The 20,823-nt window shown below is 39.4% G+C and overlaps 1 protein-coding gene and 1 long non-coding RNA gene across 2 annotated transcripts in view; both read left to right on the forward strand.

Annotated features, from left to right (window-relative positions):
* The window catches only part of LOC114889515 (zinc finger protein 420-like), a 140,083-nt gene that overhangs the window by 97,444 nt on the left and 21,816 nt on the right, over positions 1 to 20,823 (forward strand).
* Positions 8,009 to 19,949, forward strand: LOC114889531. The gene is made up of 6 exons (XR_003792052.1): positions 8,009 to 8,027; positions 8,687 to 8,729; positions 13,441 to 13,525; positions 16,806 to 16,932; positions 17,198 to 17,371; positions 18,044 to 19,949. It is a non-coding gene; the product is annotated as an uncharacterized LOC114889531 (long non-coding RNA).

The following is a 20,823-nucleotide window of genomic DNA, read 5'->3' on the forward strand; positions in this document are numbered from 1 at the left end:
TTATTTATTTATTTATGGGCTGCGTCAGGTCTTAGTTGTGGCACTCAGGAATCTTTCATTGCTGTGCACAGGCTCCAGAGCACGTGGGCTCAGTACCTGTGGTGCGTGGGCTCTCTAGTTGTGGCTCGCATGCTCAGTAGTTGCAGCGTGCGAGCTTAGTTGCCCTGCAGCATGTGGGATCTTAATTCACCAAGCAGGGATCGAACCGGAATCCCCTGCATTTGCAAGACAGTTTCTTAACCACTGGACCACCAGGGAAGTCCCTACTTTATTTTAAATAAGATTTTCTTTTAGAATGGTTTTAGATTTACAGAAAAGTTGCAAAAATAGTTCAGAGTTCCCGAATAATGAGCACCCAGTTTCCCCTTTTGTTAACGTCTTATACTACTATGGTACATTTGTATATCCTTATTAACTGAAGCCCATACTCCAGTCAAATTTCCTTAGTTTTTACCTAATGTCCTTCTGTTCCAGAATCCTATGCAGGATACCACATTACATTTACTCCTCTGTGTCCTTATGCTCTTCAAGACTGTGACAGTTTCTCAGAGTTTCCTTGCTTTTGATGTCCTTGACAGTTTTGAGGAGTACTGGTCAGTTGTTTTATAAAATGTCCCTGAAGTTGTGATTGTCTAATGTTTTTTTCCTAGTTAGACTGGGAGTTTGAATTTGGGGGAGGTAGACCACACTAACTGCCACTCTTACAACATCATATTAGAGGTATATGCTATCAACATAACTTATCACTGATGATATTAGCCTTGAATTCCTAGCCAAGGTAGTGTTTGCCAGATTTCTCCACTGTACAGTTATTTTATCCCTCTTCCCAGACTATGCTCTCTGGAAGGAAGTCACTATGCACAGCCCACACTTAAGGGGTGGGAAGTAATGCTTCAACTACTCAAGGAGGGGTAATCCACACAAATTATTTAGAATTCTTCTATATGGGAGATTTGGTCAATCTCCCCCATTTATTTATTCAACTATTTATTTATGTCAGGATGGACTCATTGATATTTATTTTATACTTTGGGTTATAATTCAATATTATGTATTTTTGTTTTTGTTTGTTTTTCTCAAATTGTTCCAGCTTTGGCTATTGTGAGCTCTTTCAGTTAGCTCCTGTGTCCCTTTGACATACCCCATCATTTTGTTTTTTGAAGCACTTCCTTTATTTTCTGGTGCTACAAGACATTGCAGGCTCATCTTGTATATTTCCTGCCCAGCCTTAGAATCAGCCATTTCTCCAAGGAGTTCTGGTTCCTGTCAACCTAAATAAACCTAAGATGCAATAATCAAGCAAAAAAAACATTTATTTGGGATCGAAGAATTGCAATTTGAGGCACGTAGATTCTGGTAACAACCCAGTGTCCCGCTAGGGAGTAAAACTCAGGGACTTTCAAAGGTGAAGAAAGGAAGTTTGCATTACAGACTCTTAACTGGAGTTGGAGGCAGAAGCTAGTTTTGGCTAAACATGATTGGGTACTAAGGCTACCACTGCAGGGAGGTAAAAGTTCGTTACTGTGACAAGTTGCAGGTGTTCTTGCAGAGTCCTTGGAATATCTGTGGTTTGGCCTCACCTGGCTCCACCTGGTGAGGACATGCATAAGGTCCACCTTCTAATGGCTTTCTGGCTCCATTTTAAAACCCCTTGACATTAGTGACTCCATTTTATTTCATATTTCACACTTCTTTCATTGTTGAATGATATTAGAAACCAAATGCTGGGCATAGGAATTGCTCATTTTTCCTGGGATTGCTTCTAGGCCCTCTCAGCAGACAGAGCTAGAGAACATATTTGTGTATACTAACACAGGTATATATACAAATCTATATTATTTATATATGTGTATATATTAAGCTAAATATGAATTCATATTGATTTCTCTGACTCTAATCCAGTAACAAATAGTTCATTCTGCCTTCTGTGATATTGTGTTATAATAAGAAATATATATTTGGTCTTATACCCCATTCCTGGCACAGAGCTCCTAAAACCCTTGAAATTTCCTACATGATAAGAGTGATAAAGTTGTCTTTTGTTGTGTTAAGGAAGTGACTTTTGGAAAGCACCTAAGGATGAGATCTGGTAGCCAGTGGAGCCAACCGTGTGATTAGAGGTTGAAACTTTCAGTCCCCCTTTTCCTCTCCTTCACTACCGTCCCACCTCTGGGGAGGGGAGAGGAGCTGGAGATTGAGTTCAATCATGCCTATATAATGAAGCCTCCATAAAAACCCAAAAGGAGGGAGTTCAGAGAGCTTCTAAGTTAGGGAACCAGAATGCTTCCATGTGCCACTGTGCCCGGCCCCAAACTCCATGAGAATAGATGCTCCTTTGGGATGTTCCCCTCCATATTTCTTCACTTGGCTGTTCATTCATATCCTTTAATATCCTTCATAATAAATCGGTAATCTAGTAAGTAAACGGGTTTCCTTAGGTCTATGAGCCATTCTAGCAAATTAATCAAACCTGAAGAAGGGGTTGTGCGACCATAACCAATTGGTCAGAAATAGGTAACAACCTAGCTTCCAATTGGTCAGAAGCACAGGTAACAATCTGGGCTTACAATTGGCATCTGAAGTGGTGAGGAGTGGGCAGTCTTATAAGACTGAGCCCTCAGCCTGTGGAATCTGATGCTATCTCTGGGAAAATGGTGTCAGAATTGGGTTGAATTGTAGGACATCCAGCTGGTGTCCAAAAATTGCTTGGTGGCACACATTGTAATTGGTGACTATAACCCTCCTATCTCCCCGCCTTGGGTGGTCTGGAACTTCCCACTCCAAGACTGAGGAACCTGGCTTTCATTGTCTTTCATCCATTTATTTATTTGTTTACATGTAGTGGTTTCAGAATTGTTTACCCATACACCGTTTATGTACACTTGTCTTTAGACTTACAGTTTCTACTCATTCCCAAAGTTACTTAAGTCAGCTTCCCCCCCCCATATTCTTCAATGAGGTTTATCATACTTTTTTTTTTTTTTTTTTTTTTTTGCGGTACGCGGGCCTCTCACTGTTGTGGCCTCTCCCGTTGCGGAGCACAGGCTCTGGACGCGCAGGCTCAGCGGCCATGGCTCACGGGCCTAGCCGCTCCGCGGCACGTGGGATCTTCCCGGACCGGGGCACGAATCCGTGTCCCCTGCATCGGTAGGCGGACTCTCAACCACTGCGCCACCAGGGAAGCCCTATCATACATTTTTAATACAACTGGATCAATTGGATTGAATTGGATTTTTTGTCATTGTCTGAATTTCATCCTGGGATCCCTCAGGATCAACTTCCTAATTTATTTTTTTTATGAGTAAACATTAAGGTTCACTATTTGTGCTGTTATGTTCTATGGATTTGGACAAATGCATAGTGTTATATATCCACTACCACAGTAACATACAGAATAGTTTCACCACTCTAAAAAATTCCCTGTGCTTCACATGTTCAACTCTTCCAAATCCCTAAACCTCTGGCAATCAGTGAACTGTTTAATGTCTTAATAGTTTGCCTTTTTCAGAATGTCATATAAAATGTATGTATGTAGCCTTTTCAGACTAGTACCCTTATAAGAAGACAGGAGAGCTTGCTTAAGCTCTTTCTTCTTTCTGCCATGTGAAGATGAAACAAGAAGATAACCATCTGCAAACCAGGAAGCAAGCCCTCACTAGACACTAAATCTGCCTATGCCTTGATCTTGATCTGCTGGCTAGCCTCCAGAACTGTGAGAAATAAGTGTTTGTTGCTTTAGCCACCCAGTCCATACTAATTTGGTTTTGGTTTTTGTTTATTATTTTATACGGAGCAGCTGTTTTATTTATTTTAAGAATTTTTTAAAAAATTAATTATTTATTTTTGGATGCATTGAGTCTTCATTGCTGTGCATGGGCTTTCTCCAGTTGCGGCGAGCAGGGGCTACTTTTCGTTGTGGTGCGTGGGCTTCTCATTGCGGTGGCTTCTCTTGTTGCAGAGCACGGGCTCTAGGCACGTGGGCTTCAGTAGTTGTGGCACACAGGCTCAGTAGTTGTGGCTCATGGGCTCTAGAGTGCAGGCTCAGTAGTTGTGGCGCACGGGCTTAGTTGCTCCACGTCATGTGGGATCTTCCCGGACCAGGGCTCGAACCCTGTCCTCTGCATTGGCAGGCGGATTCTTAACCACTGTGCCACCAGGGAAGCCCCTTATTTTAAAAAAATATATTTAATTAATTTATTTATTTGGCTGCACCAGGTCTTAGTTGCGGCATGCGATATCTTCGTTGCCACGTGCGGGATCTTCATTGTGGCATGTGGGATGTTTAGTTGTGGCATGAGAACTCTTAGTTGTGGCATGTGGGATCTAGTTCCCTGACCAGGGATTGAACCCGGGTCCCCTGCATTGTGAGCGTGGAGTCTTAGCCACTGGGCACCAGGGAAGTCCCTATCCTAATTTGTTATAGCAGCCCAAACTAAGATAGTGGTGATATCTCGTTGTTTTAATTTGCAATTCCCTAATGACAAATGATGTTGAGAATATTTTCATATGCTTATTTGCCACCTGTATATCTTCTTTGGTGAGGTATATGCTCAAAACTTTTGCACATTTTTCAAATGGGTTATTTTCTTATTGTTGAGTTTTAAGATTTTAAAAATATATTCTGGATACAAATCTTTTATTAGATATGTATTTGCAAATATTTTCTTTCAGTCTATGGCTTGTCTTTTCATTCTCTTAGTGTCTTTCATACAACAAATGTTTTTGATTTTTAATAAGGTCTAACTTATTGATCTTTTCTTTCATGGCTCATGCTTTTGTTGTTGTACCTAAAAATTCATCAACCATCCCAAGGTCACACAGATTTTCTCTTAGTTTTTTTCTAAAAGCTTTATAGTTTTGTGTTATATATTTAGGGCTATGATCCATTTTGAGTATCAAGGTTTTGTGTTATTTTGCTTTTTTTTCTTTTTGCATATGGGCATCCAGTTGTTTTGCACCATTTGTTGAAAAGATTATCCTTTCTCCATTGAATTTCCTTTGCTCCTTTGTCAAAGATTAGTTGACTATATTTGTGTGGATCTATTGCTGGGCTCTCTCTTTGGTACCACTGATATTTTATCTATTCTTTTACTGATACCATGCTGTTTTAATTGCTGTTACATTATAGAAAATCTTGAAATCAGTAATATGAGCTCTCCAAACATTATCTTTTTATATAACTCCATACTTTTGTTTGGAACGTATATATTTCTTGAAAAAAATCATACTTGTGCTTTAAGATTCAGTTCAAACATAAGGTCTAGAAACCATTTACCCATCATTTGAATTCTCATTGCATCCTGTGAATTCAAATGATGGGTAACTGGTTTCTAGACCTTATGTTTATAATCTCCTTCTATAATTTTTATGCCCAGAATCTACCAGTGTTACCAAGCTCGATAGTCAAGAAATATCTACTGTTCTCAATGGAACAAACTGATATCTGAATTGTGTATGTAAACATTCTCACCCAATAATTGGCTATACTATATACTCAAATCTTAAAAGGAGACTTTTATACCCTAGTGTCTCCATGTGTTCATTTTTCATATGTTTAAGCACTTGATATTTGCCAGGAACTAGGTGAGATGCTGCTGATGAAATGGTGAATAAGAGTCCTGATCAAGCCAGTCTTGTCAGATTAATTTTGTACTTAACATATTGTGTTAAAATGGTCAGTTTTCAGGGACTTCCCTAGTGGTCCAGTGGTTAAGAATCTGCCTTCCAATGCAGGGTATGTGGGTTCGATCCCTGATCAGGGAACTAAGATCCCACATGCTGCAGGGCAACTAAGCCCACGCGCCACAACTACAGAACCCATGCACTCTAGAGCCTGTGTGCCACAACTAGAAAGAAGCCCACACACCACAACGAAGAGCCCTCGTGCCACAATGGAAGATCCTGCATGCCACAACTAAAACCTGATGCAGGCAAAAATAAAAATAAATAAATAAATATAAAAGGGTAATTTTTTAGTTCTTGGTTGTGAGCTCATTGAGGGTAGAAACTGGGCTTTTGTGTGTGATTTTACTTATTAATTAATTAATGTATCTGATGCATAATAATGCCTGGTTGGGATCTCCCTGGCAGTCCAGTGGTTAAGACTCTGCTTCCAATGCAAGGGGCACGGGTTCGATCCCTGGTTTAGGAACTAAGATCCCACATGCTGCGCCACACAGCATGGCCAAAAAAAAAAAAGCCTGGTCTATGTGTATGATAAGTATTTGGTGAATAAATTATGAAGGACTTTCTTTCAGTTAAATGTGAGTAAGAGAAAGTATTAACATTTTAAAAATAACACCTAAACACAGGGTGGTATAGACAATGGAATAACATCTTTAAAGTATTAAAGAAAAAAAATGTGAATTCAGAATTCTATCCCCAGAGAAAAATATCCTTTTAAAATGAAGATGAAATGAAGATATTTTCAGATAAATGAAGATTTATATCATAACCGGTAGAACTGTAGTATAGAAAACACTAGAGGGAGTTCTTCAGGTTGAAGGGAATTGACATTGGATTATACAGGAAGGAAAGACCAACAGGTAGGAAAGAAGAGTATCAGAAATGGAAAATATGTGGGTAACTATAAAATTTGTTTTCTTTCCTAAATGTTATTAAAATATATGACTGTTTAAAGCAAAATAATGTAACATGGTATGGTGGATTTTATAAGGTATGTAGTTGAAATGACAACAGTAGGACAAAGAATAAAAAGTTCAGGGACTTCCCTGGTGATCCAGTGGTTGAGACTCCATGCTTCCCCTATGGGGTGTGGGTTCGATCCCTGGTTGGGGAACTAAGATCGTCATGCCCCATAGTGTGGCCAAAAAAAAAAAAAAGAATGAGGAGTGCAAATGAAATGATATTGTTACAGGTTCTTATATTTTACATGAAGTGGTATGATATTAATTCTAGTGTAAACTATATTAAAGATGCATATTTAATCCCTGGAGCAACCTCTAACAAGATGCATAGAGGTATAGCTGAAGAGCCAACAGAATTCAAATATACCAGAAAAAATTAATCAACCCCCCAAAAAAAAGCAGGAAAGGAGAAATAGTTAATTTTTTTAAATGTGGCAAATAGAAATCAACAAAACAGTAAACATAAATCCAAACAAATTAATAATTACATCAATATAAATTGATTACATATTTCAGTGAAAAGCCCCAAGACTGCCACACTGGAGAAAAAATGTGAAACCCAAACTACATGCTATCTGCCAGAAATGTATATTAAATGTAATCACAGGTAGGTTCAAGGGAAAAAGGTAGAACAAGATATACTTGTGCACACAGTAAGCACAAGCAAACTAGAGTGACTCTACTAATATTAGATAAAACAGATGTCAAGACAAGAGACAGAGGCACAGGGATATCGGCTCGGTGCTTTGTGACCGCCTGGAGGGGTGGGATAGGGAGGGTGGGAGGGAGGGAGACGCAAGAGGGAAGAGATATGGGAACATATGTATATGTATAACTGATTCACTTTGTTATAAAGCAGAAACTAACACCATTGTAAAGCAATTATACCCCAATAAAGATGTTAAAAAAAAAAAAAAAGACAAGAGACAGAGAAATGTTTCATAATAGAAGGGTCAATTCATTGGGAAGAAACAATCATAAATGTGCGTATGCTATAATAACAGCTTCAAAATACATGATGCAAAAACTGAATGAACTAAAGGTAGAAATAGACAAATCCACAATCGCAGTTTTCATGTATCTCCTACTTCATACATATTCTGCTGTTCGAAAAATGAGATTTAAGATTAGCCTAGATATTTTCAGATAATTTCTAAAGTTTTTTGAGAGGAGAAAAATCCTTCCATCTATGAACAAATACATAAAATCCAAGTCCGGAGGTCCACCGCCCGCTCCCGCTCCAATCGCTCGCGCCTGCGCTTGCGCATTCCTCTCAGCCCGTTGGGGCGAGGACCAGGCCCTCCCTACCGGGACTACATTTCCCACAAGCCTCTGCACCTAGTTTCCTTCCGGCTTCCTTGCTGGTGTCGGCTCGGAGAGGTGAGTTGGTCTTGTGCATTGAGGAAATGGGCGCGGGGGCGGCGCGGGGGCGGCGCGGGCCTCTGTGTGCACTGGGCTGAAGTGACTGTGTAGTTTGTGACGCTGACTGGACACTGGGCACCCTGGTGCGTCTTCTGTCCTCCTGCTTCAGGGCCGCACAGATGCAGCGGCCCAGAATGGCTCCGAGTTAGATTTATGAACCTCACAGTGAAGGCCCCTAACAAAAAGACGCAGAACAACAGCTCTCAGAACCACAGCTTAACCAGAGCTCCCTCCCAAGGCAGCTTTTGAGAACTCAGAGACGTATTCCAGCCCTGGTCTTTGTACTCTGGCCATTCTCACCCAGAAGGGTCAGCTTCTCCCCAGGCTCCTTCTTAATTCCATCGAGTTATGTGTGTGGTGGATGGCGGGAGCAAATGTGGTAGCGGGGGTGTGTCCTTAATCTGGACAGGCTGAGCTCCGAAAAAGGCGCAATGTGTCCAGATTCCCGTCTCCGTCCCCCAACCTGCTGATCTTTAGGAATGGAGTCAGAAAGGGGAAAATAATTATGTATATACAATTATATATGTGTGTGTGTATATATATATATATGTATATGATTATATATATGTTTATGTTTCCTCTTTGTTCCATGAAATGTAATTTTTATTTTTTTCTAGACGTGGGGACGTTTGCTTCTCCTGTGAAAGAGTGAAAAATCAGGTCGGACTGAAAAAAGATAAAGCGGCCCTGCCATTAATCTGGATGGGAGAGGATAGACAGATAAAGCAAGCTGCAGAGTTAATAGAAAACATTATTTCTGCCCAGGTCATGCAGCAGTTGTAAAATGCCATAAAGACTCCCTTTTTGAGAGCTTATAGCTTTCTTACCAGTGTTGCCCCAGACCTGCCTTGCTGATTTTATTTTGTCACTGGGGATACCCAGTTACTAAATTACCCTCACTTCACTTTCTAGCACTTAATCTCCAATTAATCCCTGCCGCTCCTATTCTCACCTCAGAAACAGCAGTCACTGAAGTATGGTTCCCCACTTCTTCAGAATCCTTCAGCTGGAATTCAGCTCTTTACAAAAGAGCTTTTCTTATCCCTCTCCTCCATCACATTCCAGCCATTCCTGTAGAATTTCCTCCCTCTCTTGAGTCAATAAATCTTATTTTGTTGGACTGTACAGGATTGTTACAGGTAGTCTTTAGTTGGTTAGGCTTTAACACCGGAATATCCTATCCATTGGCATGGTACTTTGTTCTTCCTTCCCAGTGAATGGTGGAGAGGATGAGGGTAGAGTCCCCCCCACCTCCACCAAGGGTATCCTCTCCTCTCCAGTGGCTATTCAGATGAACATTTGGCAGTCATTTAATTCCACCTGTGAGCTGCTGCTTTCTAATAATTTGAATGGTCTGCAGGTAAACCTCATGCAGGGAGGCTAACTGTAGAGCTTTATTTTAGGCTGTGATTTATTATGATTTATTTATTACAGTTTAGTTGGAATCATACACTCGGTGTTTTGATCTTTTCCACTGCCCTGAGGTCAAAAGCAGGGAAAGATAGGAGATGGTTTGATTGGTGACAGGGTCTTATGCTTTTGAAGCTTTTAGGAGTGGTAAGGTGATAGATTTTTAACAGAGAACTCTGTGTTAACAAGACAAGTGGTTACTAGTGGGAGGGAAGGGAAACATCAGTAGAAATTTGAAAATTGGTTTGAGGTTTTTGACGGCATGAGTTTGTTTCAGGCCACATATTTATGTGGTCTTATGACAGGCAGTTTAGTATAGTTGCAATATGGGTTATGGAGCCAAATTATCAGGGTGCTAATCCTAATCCTTCACCCTTAGAGCTGGGTGAAGTTGGGGCAATTTATTTCATCTCTTTGTGCCACAGTTCCTTCATCTGTAAAAGGAGGATAATAATAGAACCTACTGTGTAGGGTTGCTAAGAATAGGTGAATTAATATATGTAAGGTCCTCAGATAATGCTTGATACATAAGTGCTCAGTAGATTTAGTTGATATTATTAAAGTGTGATCCATGTTTTTCCTCATCACCCAGATCCAAAAATTATGAGGATTTTGCCATGTATGCTTCATCCATCCACATACCCTCCCTTTGTAAATTGTTGTTAAACAAGAGGAATTGCCTATCAGTCTGAAGCTCTGAAATTTATTAGCATTCTCAGGAAGAGTGGGGCTGAGAAGCTCAAACTTTTTGTGGAAGAAAAAAGAAAGCTCAGAAGAGAATTTTCTTTAATAACTGTGGGAAGAAGTATGTAGTATTCTTCATCTTCAGTGATATAGCTGATGTTTATTAAATGTTTATTTGCTACTTTAGTGTGTTATTATATGTAGTGTCTTATTTAATACTCATAACAATGCTTTGGGATAGAATCTATAGTTATCACCATTTTATATGGGAGGAATCTAAGGCTGAAAAGTTAGGTAACATATCCAAGGTAACACACTTAATAACTGTCAGAGCTGAGATTTATATCTTGGAAGTTTGACAGAAAAGCCTATGTTAGTAATTACAACAGTATACCAAATCTCATCATCACATCTACTTGAACAAATCCTTCCCACCTTACCCAGTAATCCATCATGAGGGGGGTGATATTAAGCTGATGACAGCAAGCACTGTCAAGTTATGTCCAGATTATAGCTGTGAGGTCTCTGTAAAAGGAGAATTTCATACAGTAAGATTTATGCCTTACAATTTTTATTTTAATGATGTTACATGCAAGGTTAGAAAAATAGGACAAGAAGATCTAATAGCAGTTGGAGGGCTTCATAGGCATCTTAGCCCAAAGGATTAGTTCAGAAGCAAAAGAAACCCATTTGTCAGGACGCTGTGAAAGGAAGCAGCCATGAGACTGCCATCAGTGCCTAAAAGATATCAGAGACTTTGTCATCCTTTTCTAGGTAGTACTCTAACATATGGGTAAATTAAATCATGGAGTTGGTTCATGATTAAATCATGAATTAGACACTGAAGTAAAGAAGAAAAGCCACTCAGGAAAAACAACAGCTGTTTTTAGAGTATCCTGAACTTTTTTCTTCAACAGAAGACTGGAAGAAAACTTGAATTGGGAAAGTCTTTCCCTTCTTTGGAGTATTTGCATACTTTAGGGTCACACTGTGTTTAATATGGTGGTAGTGTTGTGAGCTACCACTGTAAACATTTTAACTGGTCCTTCTAGGCACATGTGATTTTTTTTTTCTGTCAAAATAGTTTAAGGCCACACATGCTGGGATTTTTTGTATTTAACATATTGGCTTTACCCATGTCATCAAAGTTAGGGCAACATCATCACTTTTTACTCTTTGCATGGTTTTCAGTGGTATAGATGCACTACAGTTTTTTTGTGTTTTTTTTTTTAATTTATTTTTTAATTTTTGCTGTGTTGGGTCTTCGGTTCTGTGCAAGGGCTTTCTCTAGTTGCGGCAAGCGGGGGCCACTCTTCATCGCGGTGAGCGGGCCTCTCACTGTCGTGGCCTCTCCTGTTGCGGAGCACAGGCTCCAGACGCGCAGCCTCAGTAGTTGTGGCTCATGGGCCAGTTGCTCCGCGGCATGTGGGATCCTCCCAGACCAGGGCTCAAACCCGTGTCCCCTGCATTGGCAGGCAGACTCTCAACCACTGCACCACCAGGTTAGCCCCCTGGCAGGAGTTCTTTAGACCCAACCAAGTTGTCATTTACTTGCCACGCAGTCTTAATTTGGATGTTTGGTGGTCGTCTGGGTGGATCTTTTCAAGTCCAAAGAGATAGAGCAATAGGAGAATGAGAAAGACTGAGGGGGAAAGCCTTGGCCTCAGTGCGCTTCTTCACGGCCAGAGAACTGGTCTCTGCCAGATCCTGCAGGCGACGTCAGCTGTCACTTAACAGGCTACTCGAATCTACATGGCTCAGGATAAGTCCCAGCCACCCTTCAGAGGGGAGCCATAGCCCAATAGGTGGATCGAGATTATGGCCTTTGAGACTCCGCATTGGGTGCCAGAAAAGATGTTGCAGGAAAGAGAGTGGGGTGCGAGAGGATGGTCACATCCCATGTCATGTCTGAGTCCCTGGGATGGCCGCCAAGTGTGTGTTCTTGGCTTCGTGCAGGCAAGTATTCAAGAGCAAGACATAGTAAAGTGAAAGAAGATTTATTCAGGGAGATACACACTTCATAGACAGAGTGTGGGCCATCTTGGAAGGCAAGAGGCCGCACTACAGTTTATTTAATCATTCCCCAGTTTAATTTTCAGCTTTTATTTATTATAAACCAAATCTGTTCACATATCTCTGCAAACATCTCTATGTACATGTGCAAATAATTCCTTTAGTCCCAGAAGTGGAGTTTCTGGTTTACAGCGTTATGGGGTTTAAATGCTGTTTCACACAGTTCTAAATTTGGACCAACCTAGTGTGCTGTGACCTTGCTAATATCATCAGTCTTTAGATCTTTTAGATCTCCCAATCCAGTCGCTGTAAAGAGGTATTTTTTGGTTGCTTTAACACATTTTGTTAATTAGTAGTGAGGTCTAGTATCTTTTGAAAGGTTATTTCTATATTTTAGTGAATTGCCCTTGCTCAGGTTTCTCTCAGTGAAGTAGAAATTCTACCCTTCAGAGGCAAAAACCAAAGTTGAAAGATGGCTTTTTAGTTAGAGAAATGTGGACTCAAAACAAAGCTCTGCCACTTAATAACTGAATCTGGGCAAATGATCTGACCCCTGAGCATCAGTTTTCTGAACTATGGAAAGGAGAGAGGAACTACTTTGCAGAACAATGCTGAGTGATGTACCTAAAGCAGCCATCACATGAAATTTCTCAATGAATGTTTGTTGTTGACTAACTGCAACAATCATGAATCCTCTACTGAAAGAGGGGGTGGAAAAGGACGTCATGGTATGAGAGGTTCTGATTGGGAAACAGAGTAGTGAGTTGTCCGGGCTGGGGAAAGACCAGTGCAGCTTTACGGTGTCAGGAGCTGCCAGGCCTAATCTGTGTGGTTTTCAGTCTTTGTGTTTAGGAGGTTCAGGCAGGATCCTGGGGCTCATAGGAGGCTCTGTGTGGATGGTGTGGCCCTTTCTCAGCCCTGAAAAAATTGTACTGGAAAGGGGAGATGCTGCCCAGAGCAAGTCTGAGGAATCCAGTGTCAGGACCAGATCCACACTGCCAGATGGGGAACTGGATAGAAATCCTCCCGCTAAAGTATCTGGGCTCTGCACAAAGATCATCATTGTTTAGCTGAGTTTTGTCAGGGCTTGGATTTCTTCAGACTCCCTATACTCTCCTCCAGTTGGGTATGAGAGCAATGTGGGTATAGCGGTGAGGAGTAGTTTGGAAGCAGGAATGGAAGAGAAAAAAAGCTCATACTAACATAAGTCATTTTGGGAGCTCTGAGGCACATCTGGTTTCATGGCTGCTTTTTCTTCTTCCAGATCTGGCTTATCTGGACTCTAGTTCTCCAACAGAGAAATCTTGAAAAGGACTGACCGGTTCTTGCAGTTGGAAACAATGGCCCATGTAAGTTGGTGTTTCTTCATTTTTGAAATATTGCCAATTTCTAGGCCATGTTTCAGGATAAGGAATGATTATTCCTTATCCTGAAACTTCCTATTTAACAGAACTCCATCCAAGAACCCACTCTAGTTCCTCTCATTCCTGTGAGAGTTGGGGACAAATAGCCCAGTGTCCCCTATGTGCCCCCTTCCCTATTTTCCACTAATGTGGACCATCTCCTATCTACAGAATCTTCTGTCAAGAGCCATCAAGGAGCAAAAGTGAAATGCCTTGAGAAGAATGTGGGTATTCTCTGCAGAATGTCCCCCCGTTAACATTTTTGATTTTAGCTTTTGATTTTAATACCTAAACTTCAGAGAAAGCATATTTCTCTGAATTACAGTGATTTTGGGTCTACTTTTATATGGGAAAAATTTACATCCCCAATACACAATTTGACATCTTTTAAAAGTTTTTTTAACTTTGTATTGCTGTATAACGTACATAGAGAATAGTGCACAAATCAGAAGTGTGCAGCTGAATGAATTTTCATAAATTGAGTATATCTATGCTATCAGCACTCAGGTCAAGAAAGAGAATATTACTAGCATTCACATGTCCCCCTTTCACTCACTTTCCCAGTCCAAATGTAATTCTGACTTTGAACACCATACAATAATGTTGCCTATTTTTTAGGACTTTATGTAAGTGAAATTGTATAGTTCAATGTAACTTTTTTTTAAACCAAAAACAATGTGTAGGAAGTCTTGTTATATTCCAAATACAATTGCTGGATCATCAGAACCATGTGCAGATGTTTTGAAATGCATGCAGATATCATTAAAGGGGATGTGTATAAGTGGTACTGCTGGTGATAAGGGAGGCCTCAGAGCATCATACAGAGTGTGAGCCAGGCCTGCCATTATGTTCTCCTTGGAAGTGCATTTGCAAAGTGCACTTCACATGTAGCCCCTGTTTTTGTCATTTTGTAAAATGAGTTCCTAAGAAGTTGGAAAAGTATTGAAGAAACACGTAGATAAAGAAGCAAAGCAAGTGAGAAAAAAAATTTTGGTAAAAGAGAGTGAAAGTACTAAAGTCAGAGATATCATGTGTGCACTGACCCATGTGTACTCTAATTCTGTCCTGGGGGAAATGTGAAGCTAGTTGGAGAGTTGGAATTGATATATAATGCAGTATAATTCTTTGCTTTAAAATGATGGGAAAATAGGCACCCACCCAAAATGGTGGGAAAATAATGTTAGAATGTCTTGATTTTCAGGAATGGATTATTAATATTAAATGGGAGATCCCTGTTTTGAACACTCCTTGATGACCTTGTGGTTTGATGAAAGAGAGAATTTGGTCTTATTTGACTGCTTATAGGGAAAACTCCAAACTTCTCCACAGACCTGAATTTTTTAAGTACATAAGATGAGATTTAGTATTGGCTGGTCTTAGTCCTTGTATGCATTGAGATCTTATGGTATGTAAGGCTTTTAGGATTGGGTGGATTAGGTAGGGATATGATTGCGGCCTTGTATTGTGAGGGCTAAAAGTTCATATGCTGCCTTGATATCTTATCAGACCTAACCAAGAGTTCCCTGCTCTCCCCAGATGTGGCCCCCATGCAATGGAAAAGACTCTTAACCTGGCTAGTTTCCCTATCAGCTAGACCAGCTAAACCCCTCTTAGTCCTCAACCTAATAGGTTTCACCTCCTTGCCAGCCCACAGAATTATTCAAACAAACTCATCACATCCTCCTGCATTGGCCAGGGACCCCTCATCCTCTTTTTACTATAAAGCCTGCCTCCCACAGATCCTGCATTTTCACCCTATTCCTGAGTGCAACCCCTGTGTGGCCCTGCATGACGTGTGGTGTCTTCCTCTCCCGGGCTGTGAGTATATGTGACTAATAACCTGCTGTCAGTCTCATCTGTCAGGTGTCGGATATTCAGTCATCTCATACCATTTAGGGTGAGGGATCCCTCCTTCAGCAATGGGGTGAGTAGGAGGTGATTGGAACAGAACTGCAAACAGAGAGGAAGAATGCGTCTCTCCACTGAGAGAAGGATACTAGGAGCAGAGTCCATCGTGTAGTTTTACAGGATGCGCTGGTTTAGAGCAGGGTTTCTCAACCTTGGAACTACACTTGACCTTTGAACAACGCAGGGATTAGGGACGCTGATCCTTTGTGCAGTTGAAAATCTGGCCCTCTGTATATGCCATTCCTCCATATCTGGAATTCCTCATTATATGCAGTTCTGCATCTACAGATTCAACCAACCAAGAATTGCATAATACTGTAGTATTTACTATTGAAAACAATATACGTATAACTGGTACCACGCAGTTCAAATCTGTGTTGTTCAAGTTTCAACTGTATTAATATTTTGAGCCAGAGAATATTTTATTGTGGGGGATTGTCCTCTGCATTGTAGGATGCTTAACAGTATCCCTGGCCTCTACCAGTTAGACACTTCTAACACTCACACCCCTTCACCCTAGTTGTGCCTATCAAAATTGTCTCCAGACATGGCCAGATGTCTTCTGGGAAGTAAAATCACTCCTCATTGAAAACCACTGGTCCAGGGTGATACCTTTACCATTCGGTATCCTCTAACTCAGGAATGAGGAAAGATGTTCAGTGAGGGATGATGGATGATAAATAGTAAGAAGATCATCCAGATGCATAAGTAATAGATAAAGTAGAATGTGAGAGTTGAGGAAGATTTTTGAGACTGTATTGAATCCAGACATCTAAAGAGAGAGGAAAAAAAGATTGGATTTAATACATTTGAAATGCCATGTAGCAAATTTTTAAAAATTTACTAAAGAATTGGTCATAACAGGGAAGATGCTTATAATAAAATGTGACTTTATGGTGAACTTGAGTCTATTTTCTTAGAGATTTCATAGTACATTTCATTTTTATCAATGTTTTTTCATGATCAGTAAAGGGGAAAGAAGGTAGAAGACCTCATATTTCTTAAGAATTTGTGGTGGAGATACAGTTTGCAGAGGGTTTGTGTGCACAGTTTCATTTAATTGGAACTTCTTTTGGTTATTTTATTCCTTTCCAGGTATTTTTGGGTAAAAATTTAATCTTATCTGCACTCACAGGACTGTTCAAGACATGTAGCACTATGCTTCAGTGATACTAATTTTCTTACTGTCCTTACACATGTCATAAATTTGCTTGCTGTGTGCTCCCTCCCTCTCTGCAATGCAATCATTGATCTCTCTTTCCATTTAAAAAATATTTCATTTATTTTCACAAGTTATCCATGAGTTTTATTTTTTCAGGGTTCAGTGACATTCAGAGATGTGACCATAGACTTCTCACAGGAAGAATGGGAATTCCTGGACTCAGCTCAGAGGGACTTATATAGGGATGTCATGTGGGAGAATTATAGCAACTTCATCTCACTAGGTAAGGCTATTTATCCCCAATTATACTGGCTTTCTCTTCTGTCAATATCGGGACTATGTTTTTTTGAGAAACTAGATAAAATTTTTCTCTCTGTTCCAAAGGAATGGTCCAAGCTTTGTTAGGTTGGAAGTAGGCCCCTCCTTTTAACACTTCATCACTCTCAGGTTCAGCAGGCTAGGTCCTTCAGACTTTCTTCGGCTCTGTTGTTTCCATGTTTCCTTAGTATTCAAGGGGCTGGGTTTGAATTCTGGGTTTTTTACGACAGACGCATTCTCCAAGAAACCAGGCTCGGAACTGATGTAGATGCTTAACCCTCCTTTATAATCCACCTGCAAAGAGAATACCTAGACTCAGGGATTCTGAGTCTCTTTAAAAATCAGAGGAGCCTGTAGAACTTACATAGTATGAGGTGGATCCACAAAGTTCATCTAAAACTCAAGTAAGTGCATTCTGTTTCCTATAACAGACATATTCAGTTCTACTTGCTTTGTGGTAGAAAGTTAAAGTCTAAGAACTTTGCATTCAACATTAAATGAATATCTTAGTAAGAATCTGAGGATGTCTGAGGAAGCTTCTTATTCTCTCAGCAAATTGATAACAATAAAAGTTAATAGCTAGTATACACACATATGTGTATATATACATGTAACTGCATATACTTACATACTATTCTGAGCATTGTACGTTATTAATTAATCCTCACAAAAACTCTATGAGAAATATGCTATTATTATCCTTATTTCAGATGAGAAAATTTAGGCACAAAATGTTAATAATTTGCAGAGGTAACATAGCAACAAAGGCAGGATATGAACCCATGCAGTCTGGATCCATATTCTGTGTTTTCAACTATTTCAAAAGACTGCCTCTCAACAGAGCTTGTATGAGGTATGAGTTTAAATTGTTTTAAGGCCTCTTCTTACCCATCTGGTGTCTATTCCTTGTGGTCCTGAGGTTACCCTAGTATGAGTGTTCTTCAACTCCCTAGCATTTCTTTGCTCTTAGGCTTTATAAAGTACCATTTTGATCTATCGCTTGTTATAAATTTAACCAAATCTGAACCTAAGGACTTTGGGGCTTATAATTTCATGTCACATTATCTTTTAAGCAGGACCTTCCATTTCTAAACCAGATGTGATTACCTTATTGGATGAAGGGAAGGAGCCCTGGATGGTTGTAAGGGAAGGGACAAGAAGACATCACCCTGGTGAGTGAGGGCTTAGCAGGCATGGGGAAGTCATTACTGTAGGTAATAGCCAAGTATGTTAGGGTAGAGACATACCCTCGAGATGTTACACATCTCTCTTCAAAAGCCCATAGCCTGTGGAGAAAAGGCCTGAGACCTAGGAAGCGAATTAAAATCTTTAACCTTTGGGCTAGCAAAGGAACTTCCTACTGGCCTCGATTACAACTCTCTGTTTCTTGTCTCATGTTTCTCTCCCACTTGAAAGAGAGAAACTGTTCTCAGTAGAAGGAAAAAAATGATAATAAATATGAGTTAAAACCAACAAAATAGAAAAAGAAAAAAAGTGAAAATTAATAAAGCTTAGAGTTGATTTCTTGAAAAGATCAACAAAATTGATAAACACCAGCTTGACTAATCAAGAAAGAAAGAGAGACAATATAAATTACTAACACCAGGAATGAAAGAGAGGTTTTCACTTCACATTTTTACAACCATTAAAAAAATAAGAGAGGCTTCCCTGGTGGCACAGTGGTTGAGAGTCTGCCTGCCGATGCAGGGGACACAGGTTCGTGCCCCGGTCCTGGAAGATCCCACATGCCGCGGAGCTGCTGGGCCTGTGAGCCATGGCCGCTGAGCCTGCGCATCCGGACCCTGTGCTCTGCAATGGGAGAGACCACAACAGTGAGAGGCCCGCGTACCGCAAAAAAAAAAAAAAAAAAAGAGAGAATACCATGAATAACTTTATGTCAGTAAATTTGACAACTTCAATGAAATGGAAAAATTCCTTGAAAAATATAGCTTACCAGACCTGACACAAGAGAAAAAAGAAAATATGAATAACTTCATATTTGCTAAAATAATTGAATCCATTATCAGAAGTCTTTCCAGAAAGAAAATGCTAGGCTCAGATGGTTTCACTGGTGAATTCTATTAAATATTTAAGGAAGAAATATTACAGTATTACACAAATTCCTTCAGAAAAAGAAAGAACTCCTTCCAATTCATTTTATGAGACTACTATAACTCTTTTACTAAGTTCATGAAGGATATAAGTCTATAATTTTTTTCCCTTTGGTAATTTCTATCCTTTGTGAATGTAGATGTAAAATACTTAAAAAATATCAGGAAATTAAATCCAGCAATATATAAAAATGATGACCAAGTAGGGTTTATCCCAGGAAAACCCTATCTTGGTTTAACATTAAAAAATTAATCAGTGTAATTTAACACATTAACAGAAATGTGAGAAACCATGTGATCATCTCCATAGATGTAAAAATAGCATATGACAAAATTCAACATCCACTCATAATAAAAATTCTCAGGAAACTAGAAACTGAGGGGAGCTTCCTCAATCTGATAAGGGACATCTGCTGAAAAAATACTACATCATAAACTTCATCATACTTGATTGAAGAGTTTCCCCCAAGATTGTGAGCAAGGCAAGGATGCCCAGTCTCCCCAATTCTACTTAACATTGTATTGAAGTTTCTAGCATTGCAATAAGGCAAGAAAAAGAGATAAGAGATATTGTAAAGATCAGAAAGGAAGAAGTAAAACTATTTGGAGATGGCATAATTATATACTTAGAAAATTGTAAGGAATCAAAATAACAGCTACTCAAAGCAATACTTGAAGATCACAGTAAGATCACAGGATACAAGGTTGAGCTACAAAAATCAATTGCGTTATTATAAACTAAGAGTGAAAAAATTAGAAAATTAAAGTCAATTAAGAAAAATTAAAGTCAATTAAGTCAATTTACAGTGTCAAAAAAACAAAATACTAAGGAATAAATTTGACAAAATGTGTAAAACCTCTATAATAAAAATGATGGAACATTGCTAAGAGAAATAAAAGAAGACCTAATGAATAGAAAGATACCATTTTTGGGATGGGGACTCGGTATTGTAAAAATGTCTATTGTATAGATTCAACACAATTCCAGTCATAATCCTAGGAACTTTTTTTTTTTTTGTAGACATTAACAAGCTGATTCTAAAATTTATATGGAAAAGCAGTGGACTTAGCATGTCTAAAACAATCTTGAAAAAGGAAGAGCATATTATAGAACTTAGACTACATGACTTCAAGATATATTATAAAACTCTAATAATCAAGACATTATGGTGTTGGCTAAGGATCAACAAACAGAACAGAGACCCTAGATGTAAACTTCACATGTGCTTAAAGGGTCATTTATTTATTGACAAAGGCATCAAAGCATTCTAGTGGAGAAAGGAAAGTCTTTTCAACAACTGATGCTGGAATAGCTGGAAAAAAATCTTGAACTCTGTCTCATTCCAGAATTAATTTGAGATGTATTTTAAACATAAATATAAAAACTAAACATTAAAAAAATCTTAAAAGCCAAATATAAAAGCTAAGTATAAAAAATAAAATGAAAATTTAAGAACTAAGTATACATTTTATATATAAGAAATATAAAGCTTTTAGAGGAAAACATAGGGGAATGACTTGGTAGTAGGCAAAGGTTTCTTAGGAGAAAGCAATAACCATAAAAATTAAAAACTGATGTCACAATTTATCCAAATTAAAAACTTTGTCTCATCAAAATATACTAATAAAAAAATGAATAGTTGAGTCAGAGACTGAGAGAAAATGGTAGTAAAACAAAGGACCAGGGCTTCCCTGGTGGCGCAGTGGTTGAGAGTCCGCCTGCCGATGCAGGGGACCCGGGTTCG

This window comes from Monodon monoceros, unplaced genomic scaffold (genome assembly GCF_005190385.1).
Source record: "Monodon monoceros isolate NGI ecotype Baffin Bay Population unplaced genomic scaffold, NGI_Narwhal_1 Super_Scaffold_10, whole genome shotgun sequence".
Taxonomy (NCBI): Eukaryota; Metazoa; Chordata; class Mammalia; order Artiodactyla; family Monodontidae; genus Monodon; species Monodon monoceros.